The 19,166-nt window shown below is 35.6% G+C and overlaps 1 protein-coding gene across 7 annotated transcripts in view; it reads right to left on the bottom strand.

Annotated features, from left to right (window-relative positions):
* Window positions 1-19,166, bottom strand: part of FRMD4A (FERM domain containing 4A) — a 573,082-nt gene that overhangs the window by 142,720 nt on the left and 411,196 nt on the right. The window lies entirely within an intron of this gene.

Below are 19,166 nucleotides of genomic sequence, written 5' to 3'. Positions count from 1 at the left end.
CAATCATTTAACAGTCTACAAATGATTTAACCAAAACATCAACCGGGGAGGCAAAAATAAATCATTTCTATTTCTACTGTTGTCACTTCAATTCCCACTAACTTGGCTGGATGAGAAAATCCCTACGTGCTAACATTTGTATTTGTGTATTCTCTGTCACATATTTATCCCCTGCTTGTACTTAATGTTCACTATAGGGCTAATGTTTAACAAGGGTTTGAAGACTAAGCCAAATACCAGAAAACAGTGTCTTGATGTGAAGCCACCTTTCCTTCCATGATTTTTACTTTAACTTAAATCATATTAGGGCAAGGAGGAAAGGAGGAATTTTCTTCTGATTTTGGTTTATATTAGATTTTTAAATGGTGGTTTGGCCAAATGGTGGACATGAGCCTATGAGTGGAAAGTAGCTAAATCAGGTATAATATGTACTTTTATTATGATGATAGGCAGTCTATTCAAATATATTGAAACAACTCTAAACTTCACTCCAGTCACTATTTTTCTACTTGTTTCCAAAAAGGCTCATTATTAGAACAGGTACCCATTAACACATTTGGCTGATTGGATTTCTTTCTTGCTTTTGTATATTGTCCATTTGATAGTGGAGTTGTAATAAACAGTAAAACATTTAATATGTGAGCAGTAGAAGGAAGGAGGAGAAAAAGAAGCAATGATCAAGACATTCAAATCTGGCCTCAGATTTGACCCTGGGCAAGTCATTTAACCTCTTTTGCCTCATTTTTCTCAAATCTAAAATGAGCAGAAGGAAAAATAAATAAATTTCCAAGAAAACCCTAAATAGGGTCATGAAGAGTCAGATATGATTACAAAAAGTGAGCAACAATAATATTGTTATAGATATGTAAAGGGACTTTTACCTATAATTTTACTGTTTTAGGTCTTCCAGATGAGGGAATTTTCTCTACCAATTCAAGCTGGCACCTTTGATGTGCCAAGAATTGTCTAAAACATTTAGAGGTTAAGTAACTTGTTTCAGTTATCTCTGACTCTTTATGACACTATTTGGGATTTTCTTGGTAAAGGTATTGGTATGGTTTGATATTTCTACTCTAGCTCCTTTTATGGATGAAAGAAAACTGAACCAAACAAGGTTAAGTGATTTTCCCACAGTCATACATCCAGTAAATCTTTGAGACAAGATTTGAACTCAAGAAGATGTGTATTTTTGACTCCAACCCCAGTACTATTACTACTATTCTTTGCTCTTAAGTAAGCTTAGCTATCAATGAGAGGCAACATGGAAGAATTGATATAGGGCTTTCCTTAAAGCATGGAAGGCCTGTATTCAAGTCCAAATTCTGAAACATATCATAGACAAGTTGCAACTTCTCAGTACCCCAGGCTAACTCTCTAAGACAGATGTTATAGATGTGTTGACAAAATGCATTGATAGAAAGAGTTTATACATAAGGAATTTCAAACACCATGGAAATCACAGATTTGAGTTATCTCTCCTCAATAAATCAAAAAAGAATCACTAGGAAAATGTCCAACAGAGGAGTTGAGGCAGATGCTAGAAAGGCATGTATCCAATATAAAATATAAAGAGGGAGGCTTTTTTGAGGGGGAGGAGGAGCTAGGTAGTACAGTGGATAGAGCACTGGCCTTGGAGTCAGAAGGATGGGAGTTTGAATTCAACCTGCCACTTGCCACTTACTAGCTGGATGACCTTGGGCAAATCATTTAATTGCCTTGTGTCCAGGGCCATTTCCTGTTGCCCTGGAGCCAGATAGTTCCAGAGGAGAGAGACTGATGACTTAGCACTGCAACCCCCTCACTCAAATCCAATTCATGTGCTTATCATGACATCACCTCCCTGATGGGTCTTCTTCATAGTCTTCTCCAAAAATGAGGGACAAGCATTAATATTATTAAAGGGGGAGTTTTTCACAAATGTTAAAATAATTCACTTGGTTAATACTAAGTCCTTCCTTCTCTTTTGCCTATCTACCATTTATCTTCTTAGATTTTTATTCTTTTTGAAATTCTTTTTAAATTTCTATAATTTCTTTAAAATTTTTTTTATTCTTTTTAAACACTTTTTAAAATTCTACAATTAAGGCATGAAATAATCCTCTACTCTCATACTTTACATTGTATAGTAAGATCTGAAAGCCAACTTTCTTATAAAGAGCACTTGAAAAGAATACTAGAAATTTGCTGTCACAGAGTGTCCCCCCCCCGCTTTTCTTCTCTGACTTGTGTAACCACATGGAAGTGGTTACCTATCTTTGCTTATGCTGAAACACAAAAAGAATGATACTACAAAGAGCATAAGCAAAAAAAAATCCCATTTAAAAAAATCAAGCTTTTGTCTTTCCTTTGGCAAAGGCCAGAAGAAGTATGGAAGAGGAACAGGAAAAGATATATCAAGAAAGACAGCTTTTAGAATCATTTATTTTGGGGGCTGGCATGATGAAATATAGACTGGTATTAAGGAGTTTCCCTAAATTTCTTGAATTCATAACTCTTATAGCTGAGGCTTCCAATGATCTGAAACAGCTGTTTAGAGTTTCCCACAATGACTATATCCAGAGGTCAGCCCAGGAATCAGTGGTGGCTGGTCGATATGGCAAGTTGTATTTTAATTTGCTAAGATGTCTGTGCTGTTAGTAATGAAATTTCATAGGATAAAAGTTAACTGTGTGTGGTATCACTACAAATTTCTGTTCAAATACCACTTCCCACCTGTAACCATGTGTATGCCCTTAATCTCTCTCAGCTTCAGTTTTTCTTTATGTAAAATGGGGAAATAATATCTTTATGTACCTCCTTCCATGAGCTATTCCGAGGGGAAGAGGATAATGAATATAAAGTGATTTTTAAAATTCTTATAGTTCTCTGTACATGTCAGCTATGATTACTTGCAGTTCAATTCTATGCAGATGTAATGATCTTTGATTCTCAGAAAGATTGTCTTGTTCAAGAATTCAAAATGTTACCCTTTGCAGTGAGAGAGTGAATGAGCATGGGAGAGGGAAGCTACTTCTATTATTCAGTAATATCCTAGTTGATTACTTACTAAAAGAGAAGCTTTGAGTAATAGTTTCTATCCACAAAGACTTTCATATGAAAATCCCAGAGGGATGTTTCAAATGAATTTCTCTTGGACAACCGTGTGGCTCAGTGGAAAGAATAGCTTTTGAAGTCAGAGAATCCAAATTCAAATCTTTACCCTATTACTTTTTAAATATAGAATCTTGGGTAAATCATTGCTTGTCTCTGGGCCTCAGTTTCTTCATTTACAATATGAAGTGATAGGACTAGATGATCTTTTGAATCCCTTTCAGCTCTATTCTTTTTTTTCTCTCTTCTTTTTCTTTTTATGGTAAGGCAATGGGGTTGACTTGCTCAAGGTCACACAGCTAGGTAATTATTAAGTGTCTGAATCCATAATTGAACTCAAGTCCTTCTGATTCCAGGGCTGGTTTCACTTAGCTGACCCTCTATTAATTCTTTGTATCAGGTGTAACTCACTTTTCCCTAGGAGCAAAGGGGTAGGGGGTCCTCACCAGCAGAAAAATTCTTAAATTCTATTGTTTTATTTCCTTACTCCTTTATCTCTCCCCAAAGTTCTAACCATCATGTTTCAAACCATGGTCTTATGAATGTTCAACTTGAGCATTTTCTGCAAAACAATCACTTTTCTTCAGTTAAGACACAGAAATAAGGGGCAGCTAGATGGCTCAGTGGATAGAGTACAGGCTCTGGAGTCAGGAGGACCTGAGTTCAAATTTGACTTCAGACACTTAATAATTGCCTAGCTGTGTGACCTTGGGCAAGTCACTTAACATCATTGCCTTAAATAAATTTTATTTTTTAATTTTTTAAAATGAATTTTTAAAAAAGTATAGAATTATTGATTTTCAAGAGAAATGCTGGGTTGAAAAATTAAGATGAGAGTTCTACTTTTCCAAGTCAGTCATATATAAAACAGGCCCAAGCATTTCTCTGGTGAATGTCTACATTTTCCCCCAAAGTCTAGATAGTATGGTTCTTAGCCATCCAAGTCTGAGGGAGGTGGGCAGTAAAAAGGAGTTTCTTGTGGCATGTTAGAATTTGCAGGCAAACTGAATTCCACTGCTCTGCTTTTCCTTTTGGGATTTTACAGACATTTTTGCAAAATTCTTTAGCAGGGTTGCATTATGTTTCACTTTAGTGGTGGGCAAGAGGGTTTTAGTATGTGGAAAGTATGAAAACGGGTCCTGAGGCCCAAGTTCAATCAAATGTGTTATCTGCTCTGTACTGGTAACCGACACACCTCATTGCACAACTCATAATAGCTGCACTGAGTCTGCCCCCCGGCCAATAGGGACTGGGATGCAGGATAAGCAAGGTTGATGGGATCTTGCATAATTCCTCTTTCCTTGCCCACTGCCAATTTTTTTGGAAACAAGTTATCTCATGTTTACTTAATGATCTTCTTGGGTTACATGCTGTTCATGCTGAGAAATGGTTCTCTAAGTTTCTTACAGTTCCTCTCACTTTAAAAAAAAATGTTTTTGAGGCAACTACTACTGCAAAATCACAGGCATAGGAAAGATTTGCAGTCACCATAGATAATATGCATTAAGAAAGCACCTGGATGAAAGGATTCTCCTTGACTTTTTATATATTTCTCAGAAAAGACACATGAAGAGAGATAAGAACTGAGATTTTGAAGGATAAAGACTTTCCTTGATCACTTTTTTTTGTTAATTTTTTAAGCCTCCTACCTATAAAATGGTGTTGATTCTATTTGCTTATAAGGAAAGTACTTGTAGTATCTACCATGAAGAATACTTATGTTAATGGACAGTAATATTCCATATAACCAAAAGAATAAGGTCTTGGACCTGTGATTTCACTATCATAGGTAAGTTCTGGTGAGCAAACTCCCTTTATCAAAGCAACTTGGTATCTTCTCTGAAACCTCTAGGTTTTTGCAAGGCAAATGGGGTCAAGTGACTTGCCCAAGGCCACACAGCTAGGTAATTATTAAGTATCTGAGGTCATATTTGAACTCAGGTACTCCTGACTCCAGGGCTGGTGCTCTATCTACTACACCACCTAGCCGCCCTTGAAACCTCTAGTTTTAAGAGAATTGTTGAGCACATTGAGATTAAATAATTTACTGTTTTTAAGTGTATATATATATATATATATATATATATATATACATGCATATATAATACACAACAGAGAACTAGCTTTGTTGTCAGCTGACTTGAATTCAAATTATTTATTGTGTGATTTAGGTTAGAGTCTTAAGCTTCCTAGGTTTCAATTTTCTTATCTGCAAAAGGAAGGGTTTGGATTAAATGGTCTCTGTATTACCTCTATGTTACCTTATAGTTTTGAATGTGTGTTCTTATGAATTCTTTTCTTCTTTGAACTACCCTCAAGAGACTACATGTGGATACTGAATATAGTAGTTTTTCATGTGTTTCCTAATTGCTGGTTCCTGGGTCTGAAAATATTCAGTGAACAAAGTTTCACTAAATATCTTCAATGTGGTAGTTGTTGAGTCATTTCAGTTGTGTCAAACTCTGTGACCCTATTTTACAAAATTACTGGAGTGATTTGCCAGTTTTTTCCTGGCTCATTTTACAGATGAGGAAACAGGAACAAATAGCATTAAGTGACTTCCCCAAGATCATACAGCTAGTAAGCTGTATGGTTAGATTTGAACTCAAGAAGATGAGTCTTCCTGACTCCAAATCAAGCATTCTAATGCCATCTAGTTGCCTAAGGTATAGTAGGAGATGCTATAATAATAATAATAATAATAATAATAATAATAATAATAATAATAATAATAATACACATTCATAAAAGCCTACCACTTTATTTGGTCAAACACCTACAAAGGTATTGTTTAATTTAGCTTTAAATGGTTACCTTTCTGGTATTCCTGTTGAGCAATCTGAGTACAGAGATAAAAAAATGGCAATATGGTTATATGATCTTAAGCAGGGAAATTATGTATTTAGTTCTCTTGGTCATTTTCCTTTACTCATCTTAAATCCTATTCCTGTGACAGAAAATAGGCAGACTTTCAAAGATGATAAGAAAAGATTCCTTGTCTTTATTAGATTTTAGGTCCTTAGTGTAGTATTACCTAATATATAGGATTTTAAAATCTATCTTGACCATCACTTCTTCAAAATAATTGTTCCAAGGAAGAGGTCATCATCGTTTTGCAGGAGATAGAGATTCAAACTTATAACAAGTGGAAAGTGAGTTGAAAATTTATAGCCACTAAGTCAATAGTCTTAGCTAAAATCCCCACAGTCTTCCTTTGAGAAGAACCAATAAGTTTCTCTTGTTTTGCAGAGTCATTACCCTCCTAGTGATAGAAGAGATTAATACAGAAAAGAAAAGAGCTGAATTGTGATTTTTCTTAAATCTATTCCCAGAGAAATATTCTCAGGCAGTATTGTCATGGGAGCTTTCCTAGGAAACAGAGCATGCTTTTATTATAAGTTCAGTTGGTTCCCTGCTCAGAGCTTCCTTAAGAGTGATAATGTTCACGTTCTTATAAAGATAGGTAAGAAAAAAATAGCAACCTATCAAACAGTCCAGGCAAAATCATTTAACGATTCTTCCTTTTAGTTTTCTCCATTCTACTCTTTTCTCCTTTTCTTCTGGTCTCACAAAGTATTGTACAGAAGCTCAGGGTGTGGTGTCATCAGCTCAACTGGGTCAGAAATCAGTAAATGCTCCAAATCAGGGCATGGTTTATTGTTTTGTTGATTGTTTAATCTTAAAATGATGGTAAAAATGCTAATGCAGATTAAACTTAAAAGCATGTTGTATATTTTTTGTAGATCCAATAGTTAAACCTTTACCTGCTTATTCATGAAAGAGGCCACAGAGATCATCTGTTACAACTCCAGAGTATGTAAAGAAGCAGCAAGTTGGAACTCAAAGCCAAGCTTTCTTATTTAAAATTCAGTACTCTTTCCACAATACCACACTGCTTCATTCCATAGGTTTCTTTCCCCCAAGGTAGATCATTGCATAATTATTCTCTCATCATCTGCCATTTTTTGTGTTTGTCATAGATACTTTTGGCAGTGTAGTGAAGTCTATGAAACCCCTTCTTAGAATGATTTTTTAAAAAATCATAATGGAAGGAAAATTCTAGATTTTAGTTAGAGATCAGTGAAAATAAAGATGCATTTTTTTCATTCCAAGTTAATGGACTTCCTAAAATTTATTCAGAAACTAATTGTGTAGGTGTCTGTGTGTGTGTGTGTGTGTGTGTGTGTCCTGGTCTAAGAAACCATAACTCAATTTGATTTCTCAGTTATTTGGAAATTGGGAGGGCATTTTTTTTCTCTATGTACTTATACAAGATATAAAGTGATGGGTGCAAAGAAATGTACTCAGGAGGAACATGGTTTTTCTTTCCTCCCTAGATTACTGTGTAGAGAAAACCCCGAGGTTTGTTGAACTTAACTGAGCAGTGAAATTTTGTAGATCCACAAAACATTTTTAAGTAATCTATTTGTCCATGTGACTATTTATCCATCTAATCTCTCTCTCTTTTCTCTATCTATCTATCTATCTATCTATCTATCTATCTATCTATCTATCTATCTACCATCATTTGAGCAGTATGAAGGACTTCCAGTAGAAAATAAAAGTGAAAACTTTTCTCCATTTGTGAAGATTTGTAAATTTAGAGTCAAGAGAATTGATTGTGGCACTAAGAAGTTAAGAGGTTTGATCATGATTTTCTCAGAATGTTATTCTTCCCAGGGTTCTTTTAGAACCTAATAATCAAAGTGGCAAAGCCAATGAAAAACAAATATGCATCTGGGTCAGTTGGGAGGTATAGGACTCCTGAACTTTTAAATTTTGTTTGGAATACCATCATGGACATAGAACATTGAAAATGAAGAATGGCAAGATCTAGTGTAAGTAGGAATAATGAGAAACTTCTTCACCTGCACAATTGAAGAGTCTTCATCTCATATAGAGATATCTCATCTACCAAACAGGATTACTAGAATCGAAGTTAAGCAATATATAGCCAGTGATGATAAACAGTGGTCTATACTCTTCATGTTTCCTTTGGCATCTCACCCCAGACATAGAAGAGTAAAGACAGTAGCTGAATCATCACCACATAAATATTTCAGAATAAAGTCTTGTTAAATTATGAATAGAGAAGAATGATTATTTCTGTGTTTTGTTGTAGTTCAGACATTTCAGTCACATCATTTCCTTCTCTAACTCATTTTACAGATGAGGAAACTGAGACAATCAGGATTAAGTGACTTGCCCAGGGTCATACAGTATCTGATGGCAGATTTGAACTCAGTTCTTTCTGATTCCAGGTTCCAAAGCTCTATTCACTCTGCCACCAAGTTTCTATGTGGTTAGATGGGCATGATGTAAAGTGGATAGAGTAGAAGATTAGAGCTTTAGATGCAGCTCCATCATTTACAGGTAATATGATCTTGGGTAAATCATCAAATCTTTCTACATCTTTAAACTGGGAATGGCAACAACTATCCTTACACTGAGAATCTAAAATAAAATTACTCACAGTTGACATTTTGATTGCATTATAATAAATCTTACAAAGAACTATACATATGTTATTTCATTTGGTTTTATTTGGTAATATACATGGAAGTTCCTTATAAATTATAATGTGCTATGTAAGTACAAGATATTGTTATATATACTATGATATTGTAATGTTCTTCACCACAGTCTGATCCTGATGACATATCATGGTAGGGAGATGACATTCAATTTTCAAGGGCCATGCTAATGGGGACAAAGTCTTCAGATTCTAATAACCTCTAAACCTTTGAAGAGATTCATGGGAGACATAGTGGTTCTGATTTTTGATGTCAAGGAGCTAGGTGACATGATGAATCATTTTGATTTAGCAATCCAATAATCCAATAATCAAATCTTAAAGAACAAAATGACTGTTAGTTCTGAATTAGTACCTCTTCTACTTAAGTATTGATAGTGATGAAATGATGGAACAGGAAACCAAGAAGTGCTAAAAAAAAGAGCTAAAACTAAGGTGGTGCAGTAGGGACTTTTTCCAGGCACCATCATCATCATGGAAATTTTTTTTTGGAGGATAGGGAAAGAATCATATTATGCTTCCTAGAAGGAAGTAATGTAACCTAGAGACCAGGGAGAAATGTCTTCAGACATTTCTGGTGCCTGTCATTAGATTTCCCTAGGATTCCTTCAGAGTCTTCTCATGCTGGTAGGAATGAAGTCCACAAGATTATAATATCCCAGAGCAGCCTAATCTGTGTTTCTTAGAGGGTCCACACCTTGAAATACCCCCTATTCACAGAAAGCACTGGTCTATGAAAGAACTTCTTGCCTAGAGTAGTATATTTGTGGAGAGTCCAGGATCCTGAGATTTCCTAGCTGCTTTGTCTTCCACTACCCCTCATCTTCCCACAGATGTTTGTTTTCACAATATGGGTCTGGGAGTGGGTATTGTCTTCAACTATTCCTCCTGCTGCACCCTAACAAGTGAAGAAATTCCTAGTTATTCCTCTTTTGCTGAGAAACATGTAATTTTTAGATTATAAACATTAGCTTAACTGCCAGTATACTAAATGTATGTTTTTTGTACAGTAAATGGACACTATATTACAGAAACAGAATCCACAGCATTTTGGGGACATAGACAAGGCTAAAAAAATTCTCCCAAAGAAGCATGAAGGATTTTCTTAGATCAATTTTTAAAGTGATACTCAGTGGGGTATGGGAGAACATAAGACACCAGACCTTATCAGTGTAGAGAGTATGGGTGTATCCAGAGATCCTAGGACACTGTAAAATCACTGCTGCAGCAGTCATGGTAGTAATGGGAGCTCAGTAGGTGGACTAAGGGGGTTGGTCACCTAGTACACAAGGGAATAAGCTGACCATCCAGTAGGTTCCTGTCCTAATTAATTATTCTTGCTAAACTTAGTTGTTTCTTTGTAATGGAAGTGATTAAGTATTGTCAGTGTTCTCTAAAGGTAGACACCCTGGGGCAAAATTATAGCACCTCACCTTAGTTGTGGTTTAATAAAGATGAAACTAGGAGAGAAAAGGAAGTTAAAGCTAAATGGGAGTTTAGCTCACAGGTTCTCCTTGGAGAAGCCAATAAAATAGTTGGTAGAGTGGATTTTATCATGTGTCTGTATCATTTCATGGGGTATGTGCAGCTATTTTGTCTGCAGTGTTCACCATGAGTACTTGTAAAAAGATCAGAGTGAAAATGATAACAGCTTATGAATTCAGATCTGTTGAAGAGAATGAGAAGATAAAATTTAATTAAAACAACTGATAGAGAAATCAATATATTCTTAAATATTTTGTAACTTTGATGCAGCTAGGAAAGTGGCAAAAAATGAAAAATATGGTTTGGTTTCAAGAACTCAAAGTAAATAAAGACTTTATAGGTGACACAGAAACCTACTTATTTTGTGTCATGGATATTTTCTTCAATTGGAAATTTGAGAAGCAAAGGACATGGGGAGCTCCAAGAAACAGCAAAAAAATTCAATTCCCTACTTTTTACATACAGGAAACAACTGATCACCAATATGGAAAAAACTTCTGAACTGGTTGTTTCTATACTCTGGTTAGAACAAAGAATGAAATTTGAACTGGAAGAGCAAAAATAAAAAGACACATCATGCAAATTGCTCAAAAATATTATTTTTCAAGACAAAATAGAAAAATGGACAAGGGGACAGGAAGTTTAAGTGATTTAAATCAATTGCCAGCAGGAGGAGGTTTAAAGAATGTACAACCTGCCCAAGTTAGCAAATGTTTGCTTTCTTGCCAAACAAAGAAAATGGTGGGGAAGGTAAATGCCAGTTTAGAATATAGACATGTTTGTGACATTTTACAGAAGAGGACTATGCAGGATTAGGGGCAAAAGGGAGACACAAACCTGTAGAGGGCTTGTCAAGAAAGCCAAATAAACTAGATCATCATGAAAGCATTTAAAGAAAGGACTACAGACAACAAATAGAAAAGATTTGTCCAGATTTAGCTAATTCTCTTTTTCTCCATCAAAATCAATGGAGAGACTGCATTTAAACTTGAACATCACAGTGTCTGTATAAGCTCCATGTAAAATTGTGCAATGACTCTAAAGTAAACAAAGATGGGAAGTGTAAATTGAACAAAATCAAGACCATGCTCCAATTCCCCAACTTTCTAGTGACTATTCCTCATCCTATGGTATTGTCCCTCATTTCTGCCTTCAAACTTCTCTGGTTTTCTTCAAACTTGGTTCAAAAATTCCACATTCTTCAAGTCTTCCCTCAGCTCTACTCCTACTGTCTTCCCTAAGAGTTCACCTCCTTTTGACACTATATATAACTTGTACATACATAGTTATTTGCATGTCTCCATTATTAGGGGAAGTGAAGAGAATATGTGCCAAGCATTTACAAATATATTATTTGAATCTCACAAAACCCTGTGAGGAAGGTGCTACTATCTCTATTTCACAGTCAAGAAAACTAAGATTAACAGAGCTTAAGTGTCTTATTCAAAGTCATCAGATTTTAAGTGGTTATAAGCCAGCTGAGGCTGGATTTGAATTCAGTTCTTCCTGGCCGGAAGTCCAGTGCTCTACCCACTGAGCCACCTCAATGCCATTAGAATGTGAGTCTCTTATTATTGTCTATCTTTGTCCTCAAGGTTTAGCATCGTGCCTGATAAATTAATATTTGTTGACTGATTGACTGACTGACTCCCAAATCACTTTATCTATACACAAAAATCAAAACAATGAAGAATAAAGAATGGGATTCTGTTAAAACTATGCTATTCTCCTGGGTGAACAGTCTATAGCATTTTCTTCCCTACATATATCATGGAAAGAAAATGCATATAGACAGGAAACTGAATCTAGAATTAACAAGAGGAAAACTATATTATATTTGGGAAATATAAATTTGGGATAATATCAGAAAAAGGTAGAGTGCTTTGGGGCAGTTAAGTGGCACAGTTTATAGAATAAATATGGGTCCTGGAGTAAGGAAGATTCTTCCTGAATTCAAATCTGACCTCAGACACATATTATTTGGGTGAAACAGGGCAAATTACTTCACCCTGTTAAATTCAGCTTCCTCATCTGTAAAATGAGCTGGAAAAGGAATTGTAGCAAAGTACTCAAGCATCTTTGCCAAGACAACCCCCAAATGGTGTCTCAAGGAATCAGATATGACTGAAACACCTCAAGAACCAGTGCCTTAATGACTCCAAGCTTCTCCATGAATCCAAAAAATCTACCTTTTAAAACATCTTGTACTATCTTCTAGTGATGCTGCATGGTTATAAATCACGTATTACTTAATATTCAGAGGAACAAAACTTCATTTACCTATTGGGTACAGAGAGCCCATTGGTAGACAGAACTATGATGCTGCCTATGAACAGTGAAGATGTATGCCCAAGATGGTAACTAAAAGAACACTTGCTTGAAAAAACTATTTTCAAAAGAATGACAGCCAGCAATAATTAGTTGCATAATTGTTCAAAAATATGAATAATCAGAAAGCTGCAAATTAAGTAACCTTGAGGTATAATATCATACATCAAGTTAGAAAAGCTTATAAAATATGGGAAATCTTGTAGTTGAAGGGGTTGCAAGGAAAGCAAGCACACAATTTCATTGCCAAGGCAACTGTGAATTGGGTTCAACCACCCTAGAAAAAAATTTGGAATGATGCAAATGATATGACTATATTATTCATATTCTTTTGAACCAGGGCCTCTGCTACTGGATCTATGCCTCAAGGAGGTTACTGAGAACAAGAAAAGATCCATATGCACAAAAGTATTTGTAGTATCACTATTTATGATAACAAAAATCTGGGGAAAATATATACCAATGAATGGGGAGTGCTTGAACAAACTTTGGCATATGATTATAATGTAATATTCGTGTATGAAAAGAAATAACAAATACAAAGAATTTGAAGAAACAGAAATGCCTTTATGAAGCAAGAGAGGTTATTCTCTTTATTAGGAGACCAAAAGAATATACATAATCATTAAAATAATATAAATAAAATGAACATTTAAAGGAAACAAAACTCCAGTGTAATGCAATGGAAAATGTTGGTGTCATGCAATTAAACACTAAGAGATATATTCTTTCATTTCTGATACCAATAGATAAATTAACTTCTGTGGAATGTACTATGTTGCACATTTGGGCATTTGGGGGGAAGCTTCTATTAAGAACAAAATGTATCATAGTGTTTTATAAAGTTATCAAAGAGATAAATGAATAAAAAAAGCAGGTGGATCTATTATTTATTGAAAGCAAGAGGGGCAGCTAGATGGCAGAGTGGAGTCAGGAGGACCTGAGGTCAAATCAGACCTCAAATACTTAATAATTGTCTATCTGTGTGACCTTGGGCAAGTCATTATCAACCCCATTGACTTAAATAAAAATTGGAAAAAAGAAAGCAAGAATTAACAGGTGGATGGCTCATGTGATGTGATGTGGGTTAAGGGACCTAGAGGAACAGCCCAGAATGTTGAATCGACATCCCATGGAGAATTCATAGGAAGGTATGGACAAGAGCAACATAGGATGAAAAGGAAACTATGGGCTTGCACTTTGTACTATTAGGACAAGCTCTCTTATCAATAAAATCATAGATCCATCTAAGTATGGAAGCACTATGATATTATTTATCAACCATGGGTAACTTGTGAAGAGGAATTCAATGACAATTAGAAAATATGAACCTTCAACATTCACCTTAAGAAATATCCTGAAATATTTTAGGTATTTGGAGAGATGTCATGTGAAAATGAGATTTGATTGTTTATACAGTTCAAGAAGCTAAAGTAGGAGCTGCAGATAGGGAGATCTCAGCAAAATGTGAGGAAAAACTTCCCAATAGTTAGATTGTGCCCAATGTTAAATGTGCTGCTTCAGTAAGGAGTAAACTCTTCACAGGGAAGTCATTAAGGCAAAGTTAGGTGAGTCTTTGTCAAGGACATTGCAGAGGAAATTGCTGTACTTGTATGGGTAGGAGTAGTTGAGCTCTGAGCTGCCTTCTACTGGAGGTCCTTTGATCCTGTTAATCTGTTGGTGCTGTGGCTCAATTACTACATAGTTTATCAGAGTGACTTTATCTAGCCCCTGTCCTTTAGACATGCTTAGTTCAAAATATCATTCATCACTTCTACATGGACAAAGATTAGGCAAGTTAAGTTCTCATTCAATTCTGTAGATCTGTAGATTAGTGCCATTATCCAAAACGAGTCCCCTAAAATGTGGATAAAATGAATGGGTTACTGAGAAGAGCAAAGAGTAGTGTAAAGAAAATCTAAAAGAATACATACAAACTAAGGTGGGCTGTGAAAAAAAAAAGGACCACATCTTGGATCCCAGGATGGCGCACTTCCTTTCAAGTTCCAAAGTTGGGAAAGATTTGAAAAATATTTAAATTTCAAAGCAATTGAGCCATGTGTAGTTATAAAACTAAATGATTACCATATCATAGTAAGTTGGGCTTTTTTAGAATTTACTTTGCTTTTTGAAAAAAATCCAAGGGTTAGTTTTACTTTTTTCCTGTTACCTGAGCTCTGCGTCCTTTCCCCCATGTCCTCAGTTCTGAATATAAAAAAAACAACCAATGCCTTATTCTCCTATTCAAAAGCTGTGATGAACTGTTAGAGGTAGAAAATGCCTTTACTTTTATAGCTCAATAATCTATATAGGGAAAATTTCATTTAAAGATATTATAGTAAACAATACATAAGAGGAAGGGTGGACTGGGGATAGTAGATTTGCCTTTGAAGTCTAACCAGGGTCTAGTCCTGCTTTTGACATATAATGTCTGTGTGACCCTATGCAATTAAGTTCACAATGTCCCAGGCAATTCTATGTCTGTAAATTGCAAAAATAGCTAAGTAGATCATAGATTTATAGCTGAAGGAATCCTAGGGAGGTCTAGTCCCACACAATCAATTTGTAGGTTCAGAGATGCTAAATGAACTGCCCAAGGTCACACAGATAATAAGTCTCAAAGGCATAATTAAATTCTCTTTATGAAGCAGCGCTTTATGAAGCATGCTGCTTCAAACTGGAAGATGGAGTTTCGAGTGATATGATCACAAGCTTAAAAAAATGATATATAATAGGTCAATGTGTATGTGCACTTATGTGTGTTTAGTATAACAAACAATTTTTTAGAGAGCCTAAATGTTATGTTCATTCCTTTAAGCACAACTTGGTTCAATTTGTTCCATTCAATCATTCAATTTGTTGCCAAGTCTGCCCTCTGATGGAAGGTGATGGTTATTTCCTCCAATGAGCTGAAAAGGCAAATGGTAGCCAAAAGAAATACAATGGTATCCTCTCTTAACCCAGGCCTGTATATGGTGCAGTACCATACATAGGCACTGTGCCTACACCCATCAAAGAGGTAAAAACACAGAATTGAAAGCAAAAGGGTGTAACAGATAATAAGTTCAAATTCCTCCTCCAATAGACTTCCTGTTACAAGCCAAGTAGTAAAACTTCCTTGGGATTAAGTGTCTGAGGTCGGATTTGAACCCAGGTACTCCTGACTCCAAGGCTGGTACTCTATCCACTGTGCCACCTAACCGCCCCCAGATTACTGCTGACATCAAAGAAATTTTTTATCACTGTTTTATTATTGTAGATTTCATATATAAGCATATAAATATATACATATAGAGAAATGCTCATATATAGAAGGAAGGACAGAAGGGCAGAGAAAGAGAAGAAAAAGAAGAAAGAAGAAGAAGAAAAGAAGAAGAAGAAAGAAGAAAGGAAGAAAGAAAAAAATTTTTCCTGATTCATAAAACCTTTGCATGATTATATAATTAATGTGTGCAAAGTATTTTCATGACAAAAATGATGCCAAATTCCTATTAGAATTTAATGTTCTTTCATGGAACCAACTTAATTACTGCTATTCCCAAACTGGTATTTACTTAAGCAAGAAGATCTGGACAACTTGGTCTGATTAGATTCCTACCAACCCCTTCATCAAATTCTGAAGAAGCAGATGTGTTTGTAATTCTGGTATCTTCTAGTTTTTGTGCATCCTGACCCATTTCTCTCTAAAGTCCTATTCTGATGCCTCACTGTGGTAAGGAGGTGATCCTTACCGGCTATGTAAGTGGGGGAACAAATTCTGTCAGGCATGACTAGAGACATCCAGATGATACAGGGTATGATACACAATGTAGAACCTAAATTCAAGAAGATGTGACTTCAAATGTGGATGCCTCTGCTTCCTCAAGGAGATTTCAATAACAATAATCTCATAGGGTTATTGAGAGGATTAAAGGAAATAATATGTAAAGTGCTTTGCAAACTTTAAAGTGCTATATAAATTCTAGTCATTGTTTTTGTTATCATTATAACTAGCTGAAAAGACTTAGAGTAGGGGTCAAGTGATAATTTTGATCTCTGTTGTCCAAGAACCATCCTAAATTCAGACAGGCTAATCACCAGATTATCATTAGGATGTTGAATTTTTGGACAGGACAACTTTCAAAGGCTTTCTATCTCCTAAGGTGCAGGAGGGTGATTTGTAGGGGAGATTTGCAAACTAAGTAATTGGATGAATGCACAATTAATCACTCAATCAGCATTAGGGAGCTGGACATTCTAATATATCCAAAATCTTTAAAGTACTGAAGCAAGGACATGATTATTCATTTTATTTAGAATTCTTTAAACTAGCAAAATATTGTAGAGCATTAACATATGAGCCAATGTACAGACATTTATTTACATACATTTTGGGGACACAAGTATTTAATAAATCAAAAGAATTTCAGAGTTGGAAAATAGTTCAAAGGACACCTAATTTAACTTATATATGAATAGGAATCTTGTCTATAATAACCCTTGTGAATGGTCTTTCAGCCTCTCCTTGAAGGTTTCAGTGAAGGAAAACCATCACCTCCCCAAGCAGCACATTTCAAGTTGGGCAGCTGTACATATTGTCACAGCAAGGATAACATGTACTGAAAAGTAATAGGGGAAAATGTTTTCCCAGCTGTGTGTTTTACCCTTTAACATAATTCTGGGAGATAAAAGCTCATTTTGATGGCTTGTGAACCATGGAGTGTTCTTCCTTGAGTGAGTGATTCCCAAGCAAAGAGACTGATTGGTGCCATCTGGTGGTCACCAGGAACTTTTGATTTAATGTGTAGGAGGAGATCAATACAGAGGATTCTATCTTATTTATAATGCAGCAAACCATAGGCAGACAGTATTGTCTAATCAGGCTAATGAAGAAGAAAGCCTTTTGGTGATGAAAAAGAACTAATGGCATATGCTGAGCCATATGAAGAACTGTCTGAGGCAAAACAATGGAAAGGAAATTCAAATTGCATGTAGACTGCTACTGGGAAGGGAGAGGATGGGGTGGAATGATATGGATATGGAAGAATGATTAAAGTAACCTTCTGCTGGAGTCTCATTCTAGGCAATAGCGTGAGTGACCAAGGCTTCAAATCAGTCAAAAACCATTTATAATTTTTGGGCAAGGCACTGTGTTAAGTTCTGAGGGTTACAGAAAAAAAGGCAAAAAAAACCCAGTTCCTGCTTTCAAGGAGCTTATAGTCTAATAGGGGAGTCTATATATAATGATTAAAAACTAGCCATGTATAGGATATATTAGAAATAATCAAGAGAGGGAAGACAGTAGAGTTAAGGAGTACTGAAAATGCCTCCTTCAAGAAGGTAGATTTTAGTTGGGACTTAAAGGAAGCTAGGAGAGATAATTGAAGAAGATAAAGTATTGTATTCTTTGTAGATAATTAAATCTGTTTATCTTTTGAGCCTAGTGTACTTACAAGGGGAGGTATCAATAATCCATTGGGTGTAATCAGACAGGAAGTTTCCAGGTTATCTGGGTGGGATGGGGGAATATCAGAAGTGAGAGACAGAAATTCCTGCTACATTTGGACCCTTTGTGTCCTGTGAGACACAAGGATTACATATAAAATCACAGAAGTAGATCAACATTTTTGTATATATAGGAAGTTTATTTGAATTTTCCCCATAAGTATAATGATAAAAAGAATGTGAAATTAAAAGAATACTTCATACAGACCCTCACAAATAACTTTTAATTAAGTTAGTAACTACTAAATGGAGATATTGTCTGTTGGCTCCCACATGTGCACATATCCAGGATAAGAACCCTGATAGTATGATTTCCATTAGAACTGGCAATTCTCTTTATTTGGAATTACCTTGACAACATTTCTTTAGAGTTTACAAGGTCAGGATTAAAATATTTTGAAATATTACTAGAGTCTGTTTTGACATGAAAACTACCAGATGTTTCATTTTCTCTTTCATACAACTCACAGCAGAATTGTCTCTATTAGGAAAGTTAAAAATTGTGACCTGCTTCTTCAGATGTCCTTTACTGAATTGGTGAGCTCAAATATAACATGTCTATCCATTATTTATTCTTCAGAATAGAATCATCCAAATGAATACCATATTGATATGAGTTCCATAATCCAAACCATTCAGTATTTTCTATCATTTGTGTACCTTTTATCATTTAGACATTTTGTCCTCAATTAGCCTGAGGGACAGTTGGGTGGTTCAGTGGATAGAGTGCTGAGCCTAGAGTCAGGAAAACTCATCTTCAGAATTCAAATCTAATCTCAGATATTTATTAGATGTGTGACCCTGAGCAAGTCACTTCACCCTGTATACCTCAGTTTCCTCAACTATAAAATGATCTGGAGAAGAAAATGGCAAACCACTCTAGTATATTTGCCAGAAAAACCTCAAATGGGATCAAAAATACAACTGAAGGGGTGACTAGGTGGTGCAGTGGATAGAGCACCTGCCCTGGAGTCAGGAGTACTTGAGTTCAAATTCATCCTCAGACACTTAATAATTACCTAGCTGTGTGGCCTTGGGCAAGCCACTTAACCCCATTTTCCTTGCAAAAACCTAAAAAAAATACAACTGAAAAATTAATAACTAGACCCTTATGAGTTTGAATCACTTTTGGTCTGATGCTCAAATCCCTTACATATTTGATTTGTTTTACAGAGATGGAGGAAGGAAACAGTGATTTTTAAAGTTAATGTTACTTCTGCTACAGGTGCCACGTTTGTCTGTTGGC

The sequence above is a fragment of the Macrotis lagotis genome, chromosome 7, assembly GCF_037893015.1.
Source record: "Macrotis lagotis isolate mMagLag1 chromosome 7, bilby.v1.9.chrom.fasta, whole genome shotgun sequence".
NCBI classification, from domain to species: Eukaryota; Metazoa; Chordata; class Mammalia; order Peramelemorphia; family Peramelidae; genus Macrotis; species Macrotis lagotis.
The sequence above is the reverse complement of the archived record's forward strand: the minus strand, read 5'-3'. Positions and strand labels throughout refer to the sequence as shown.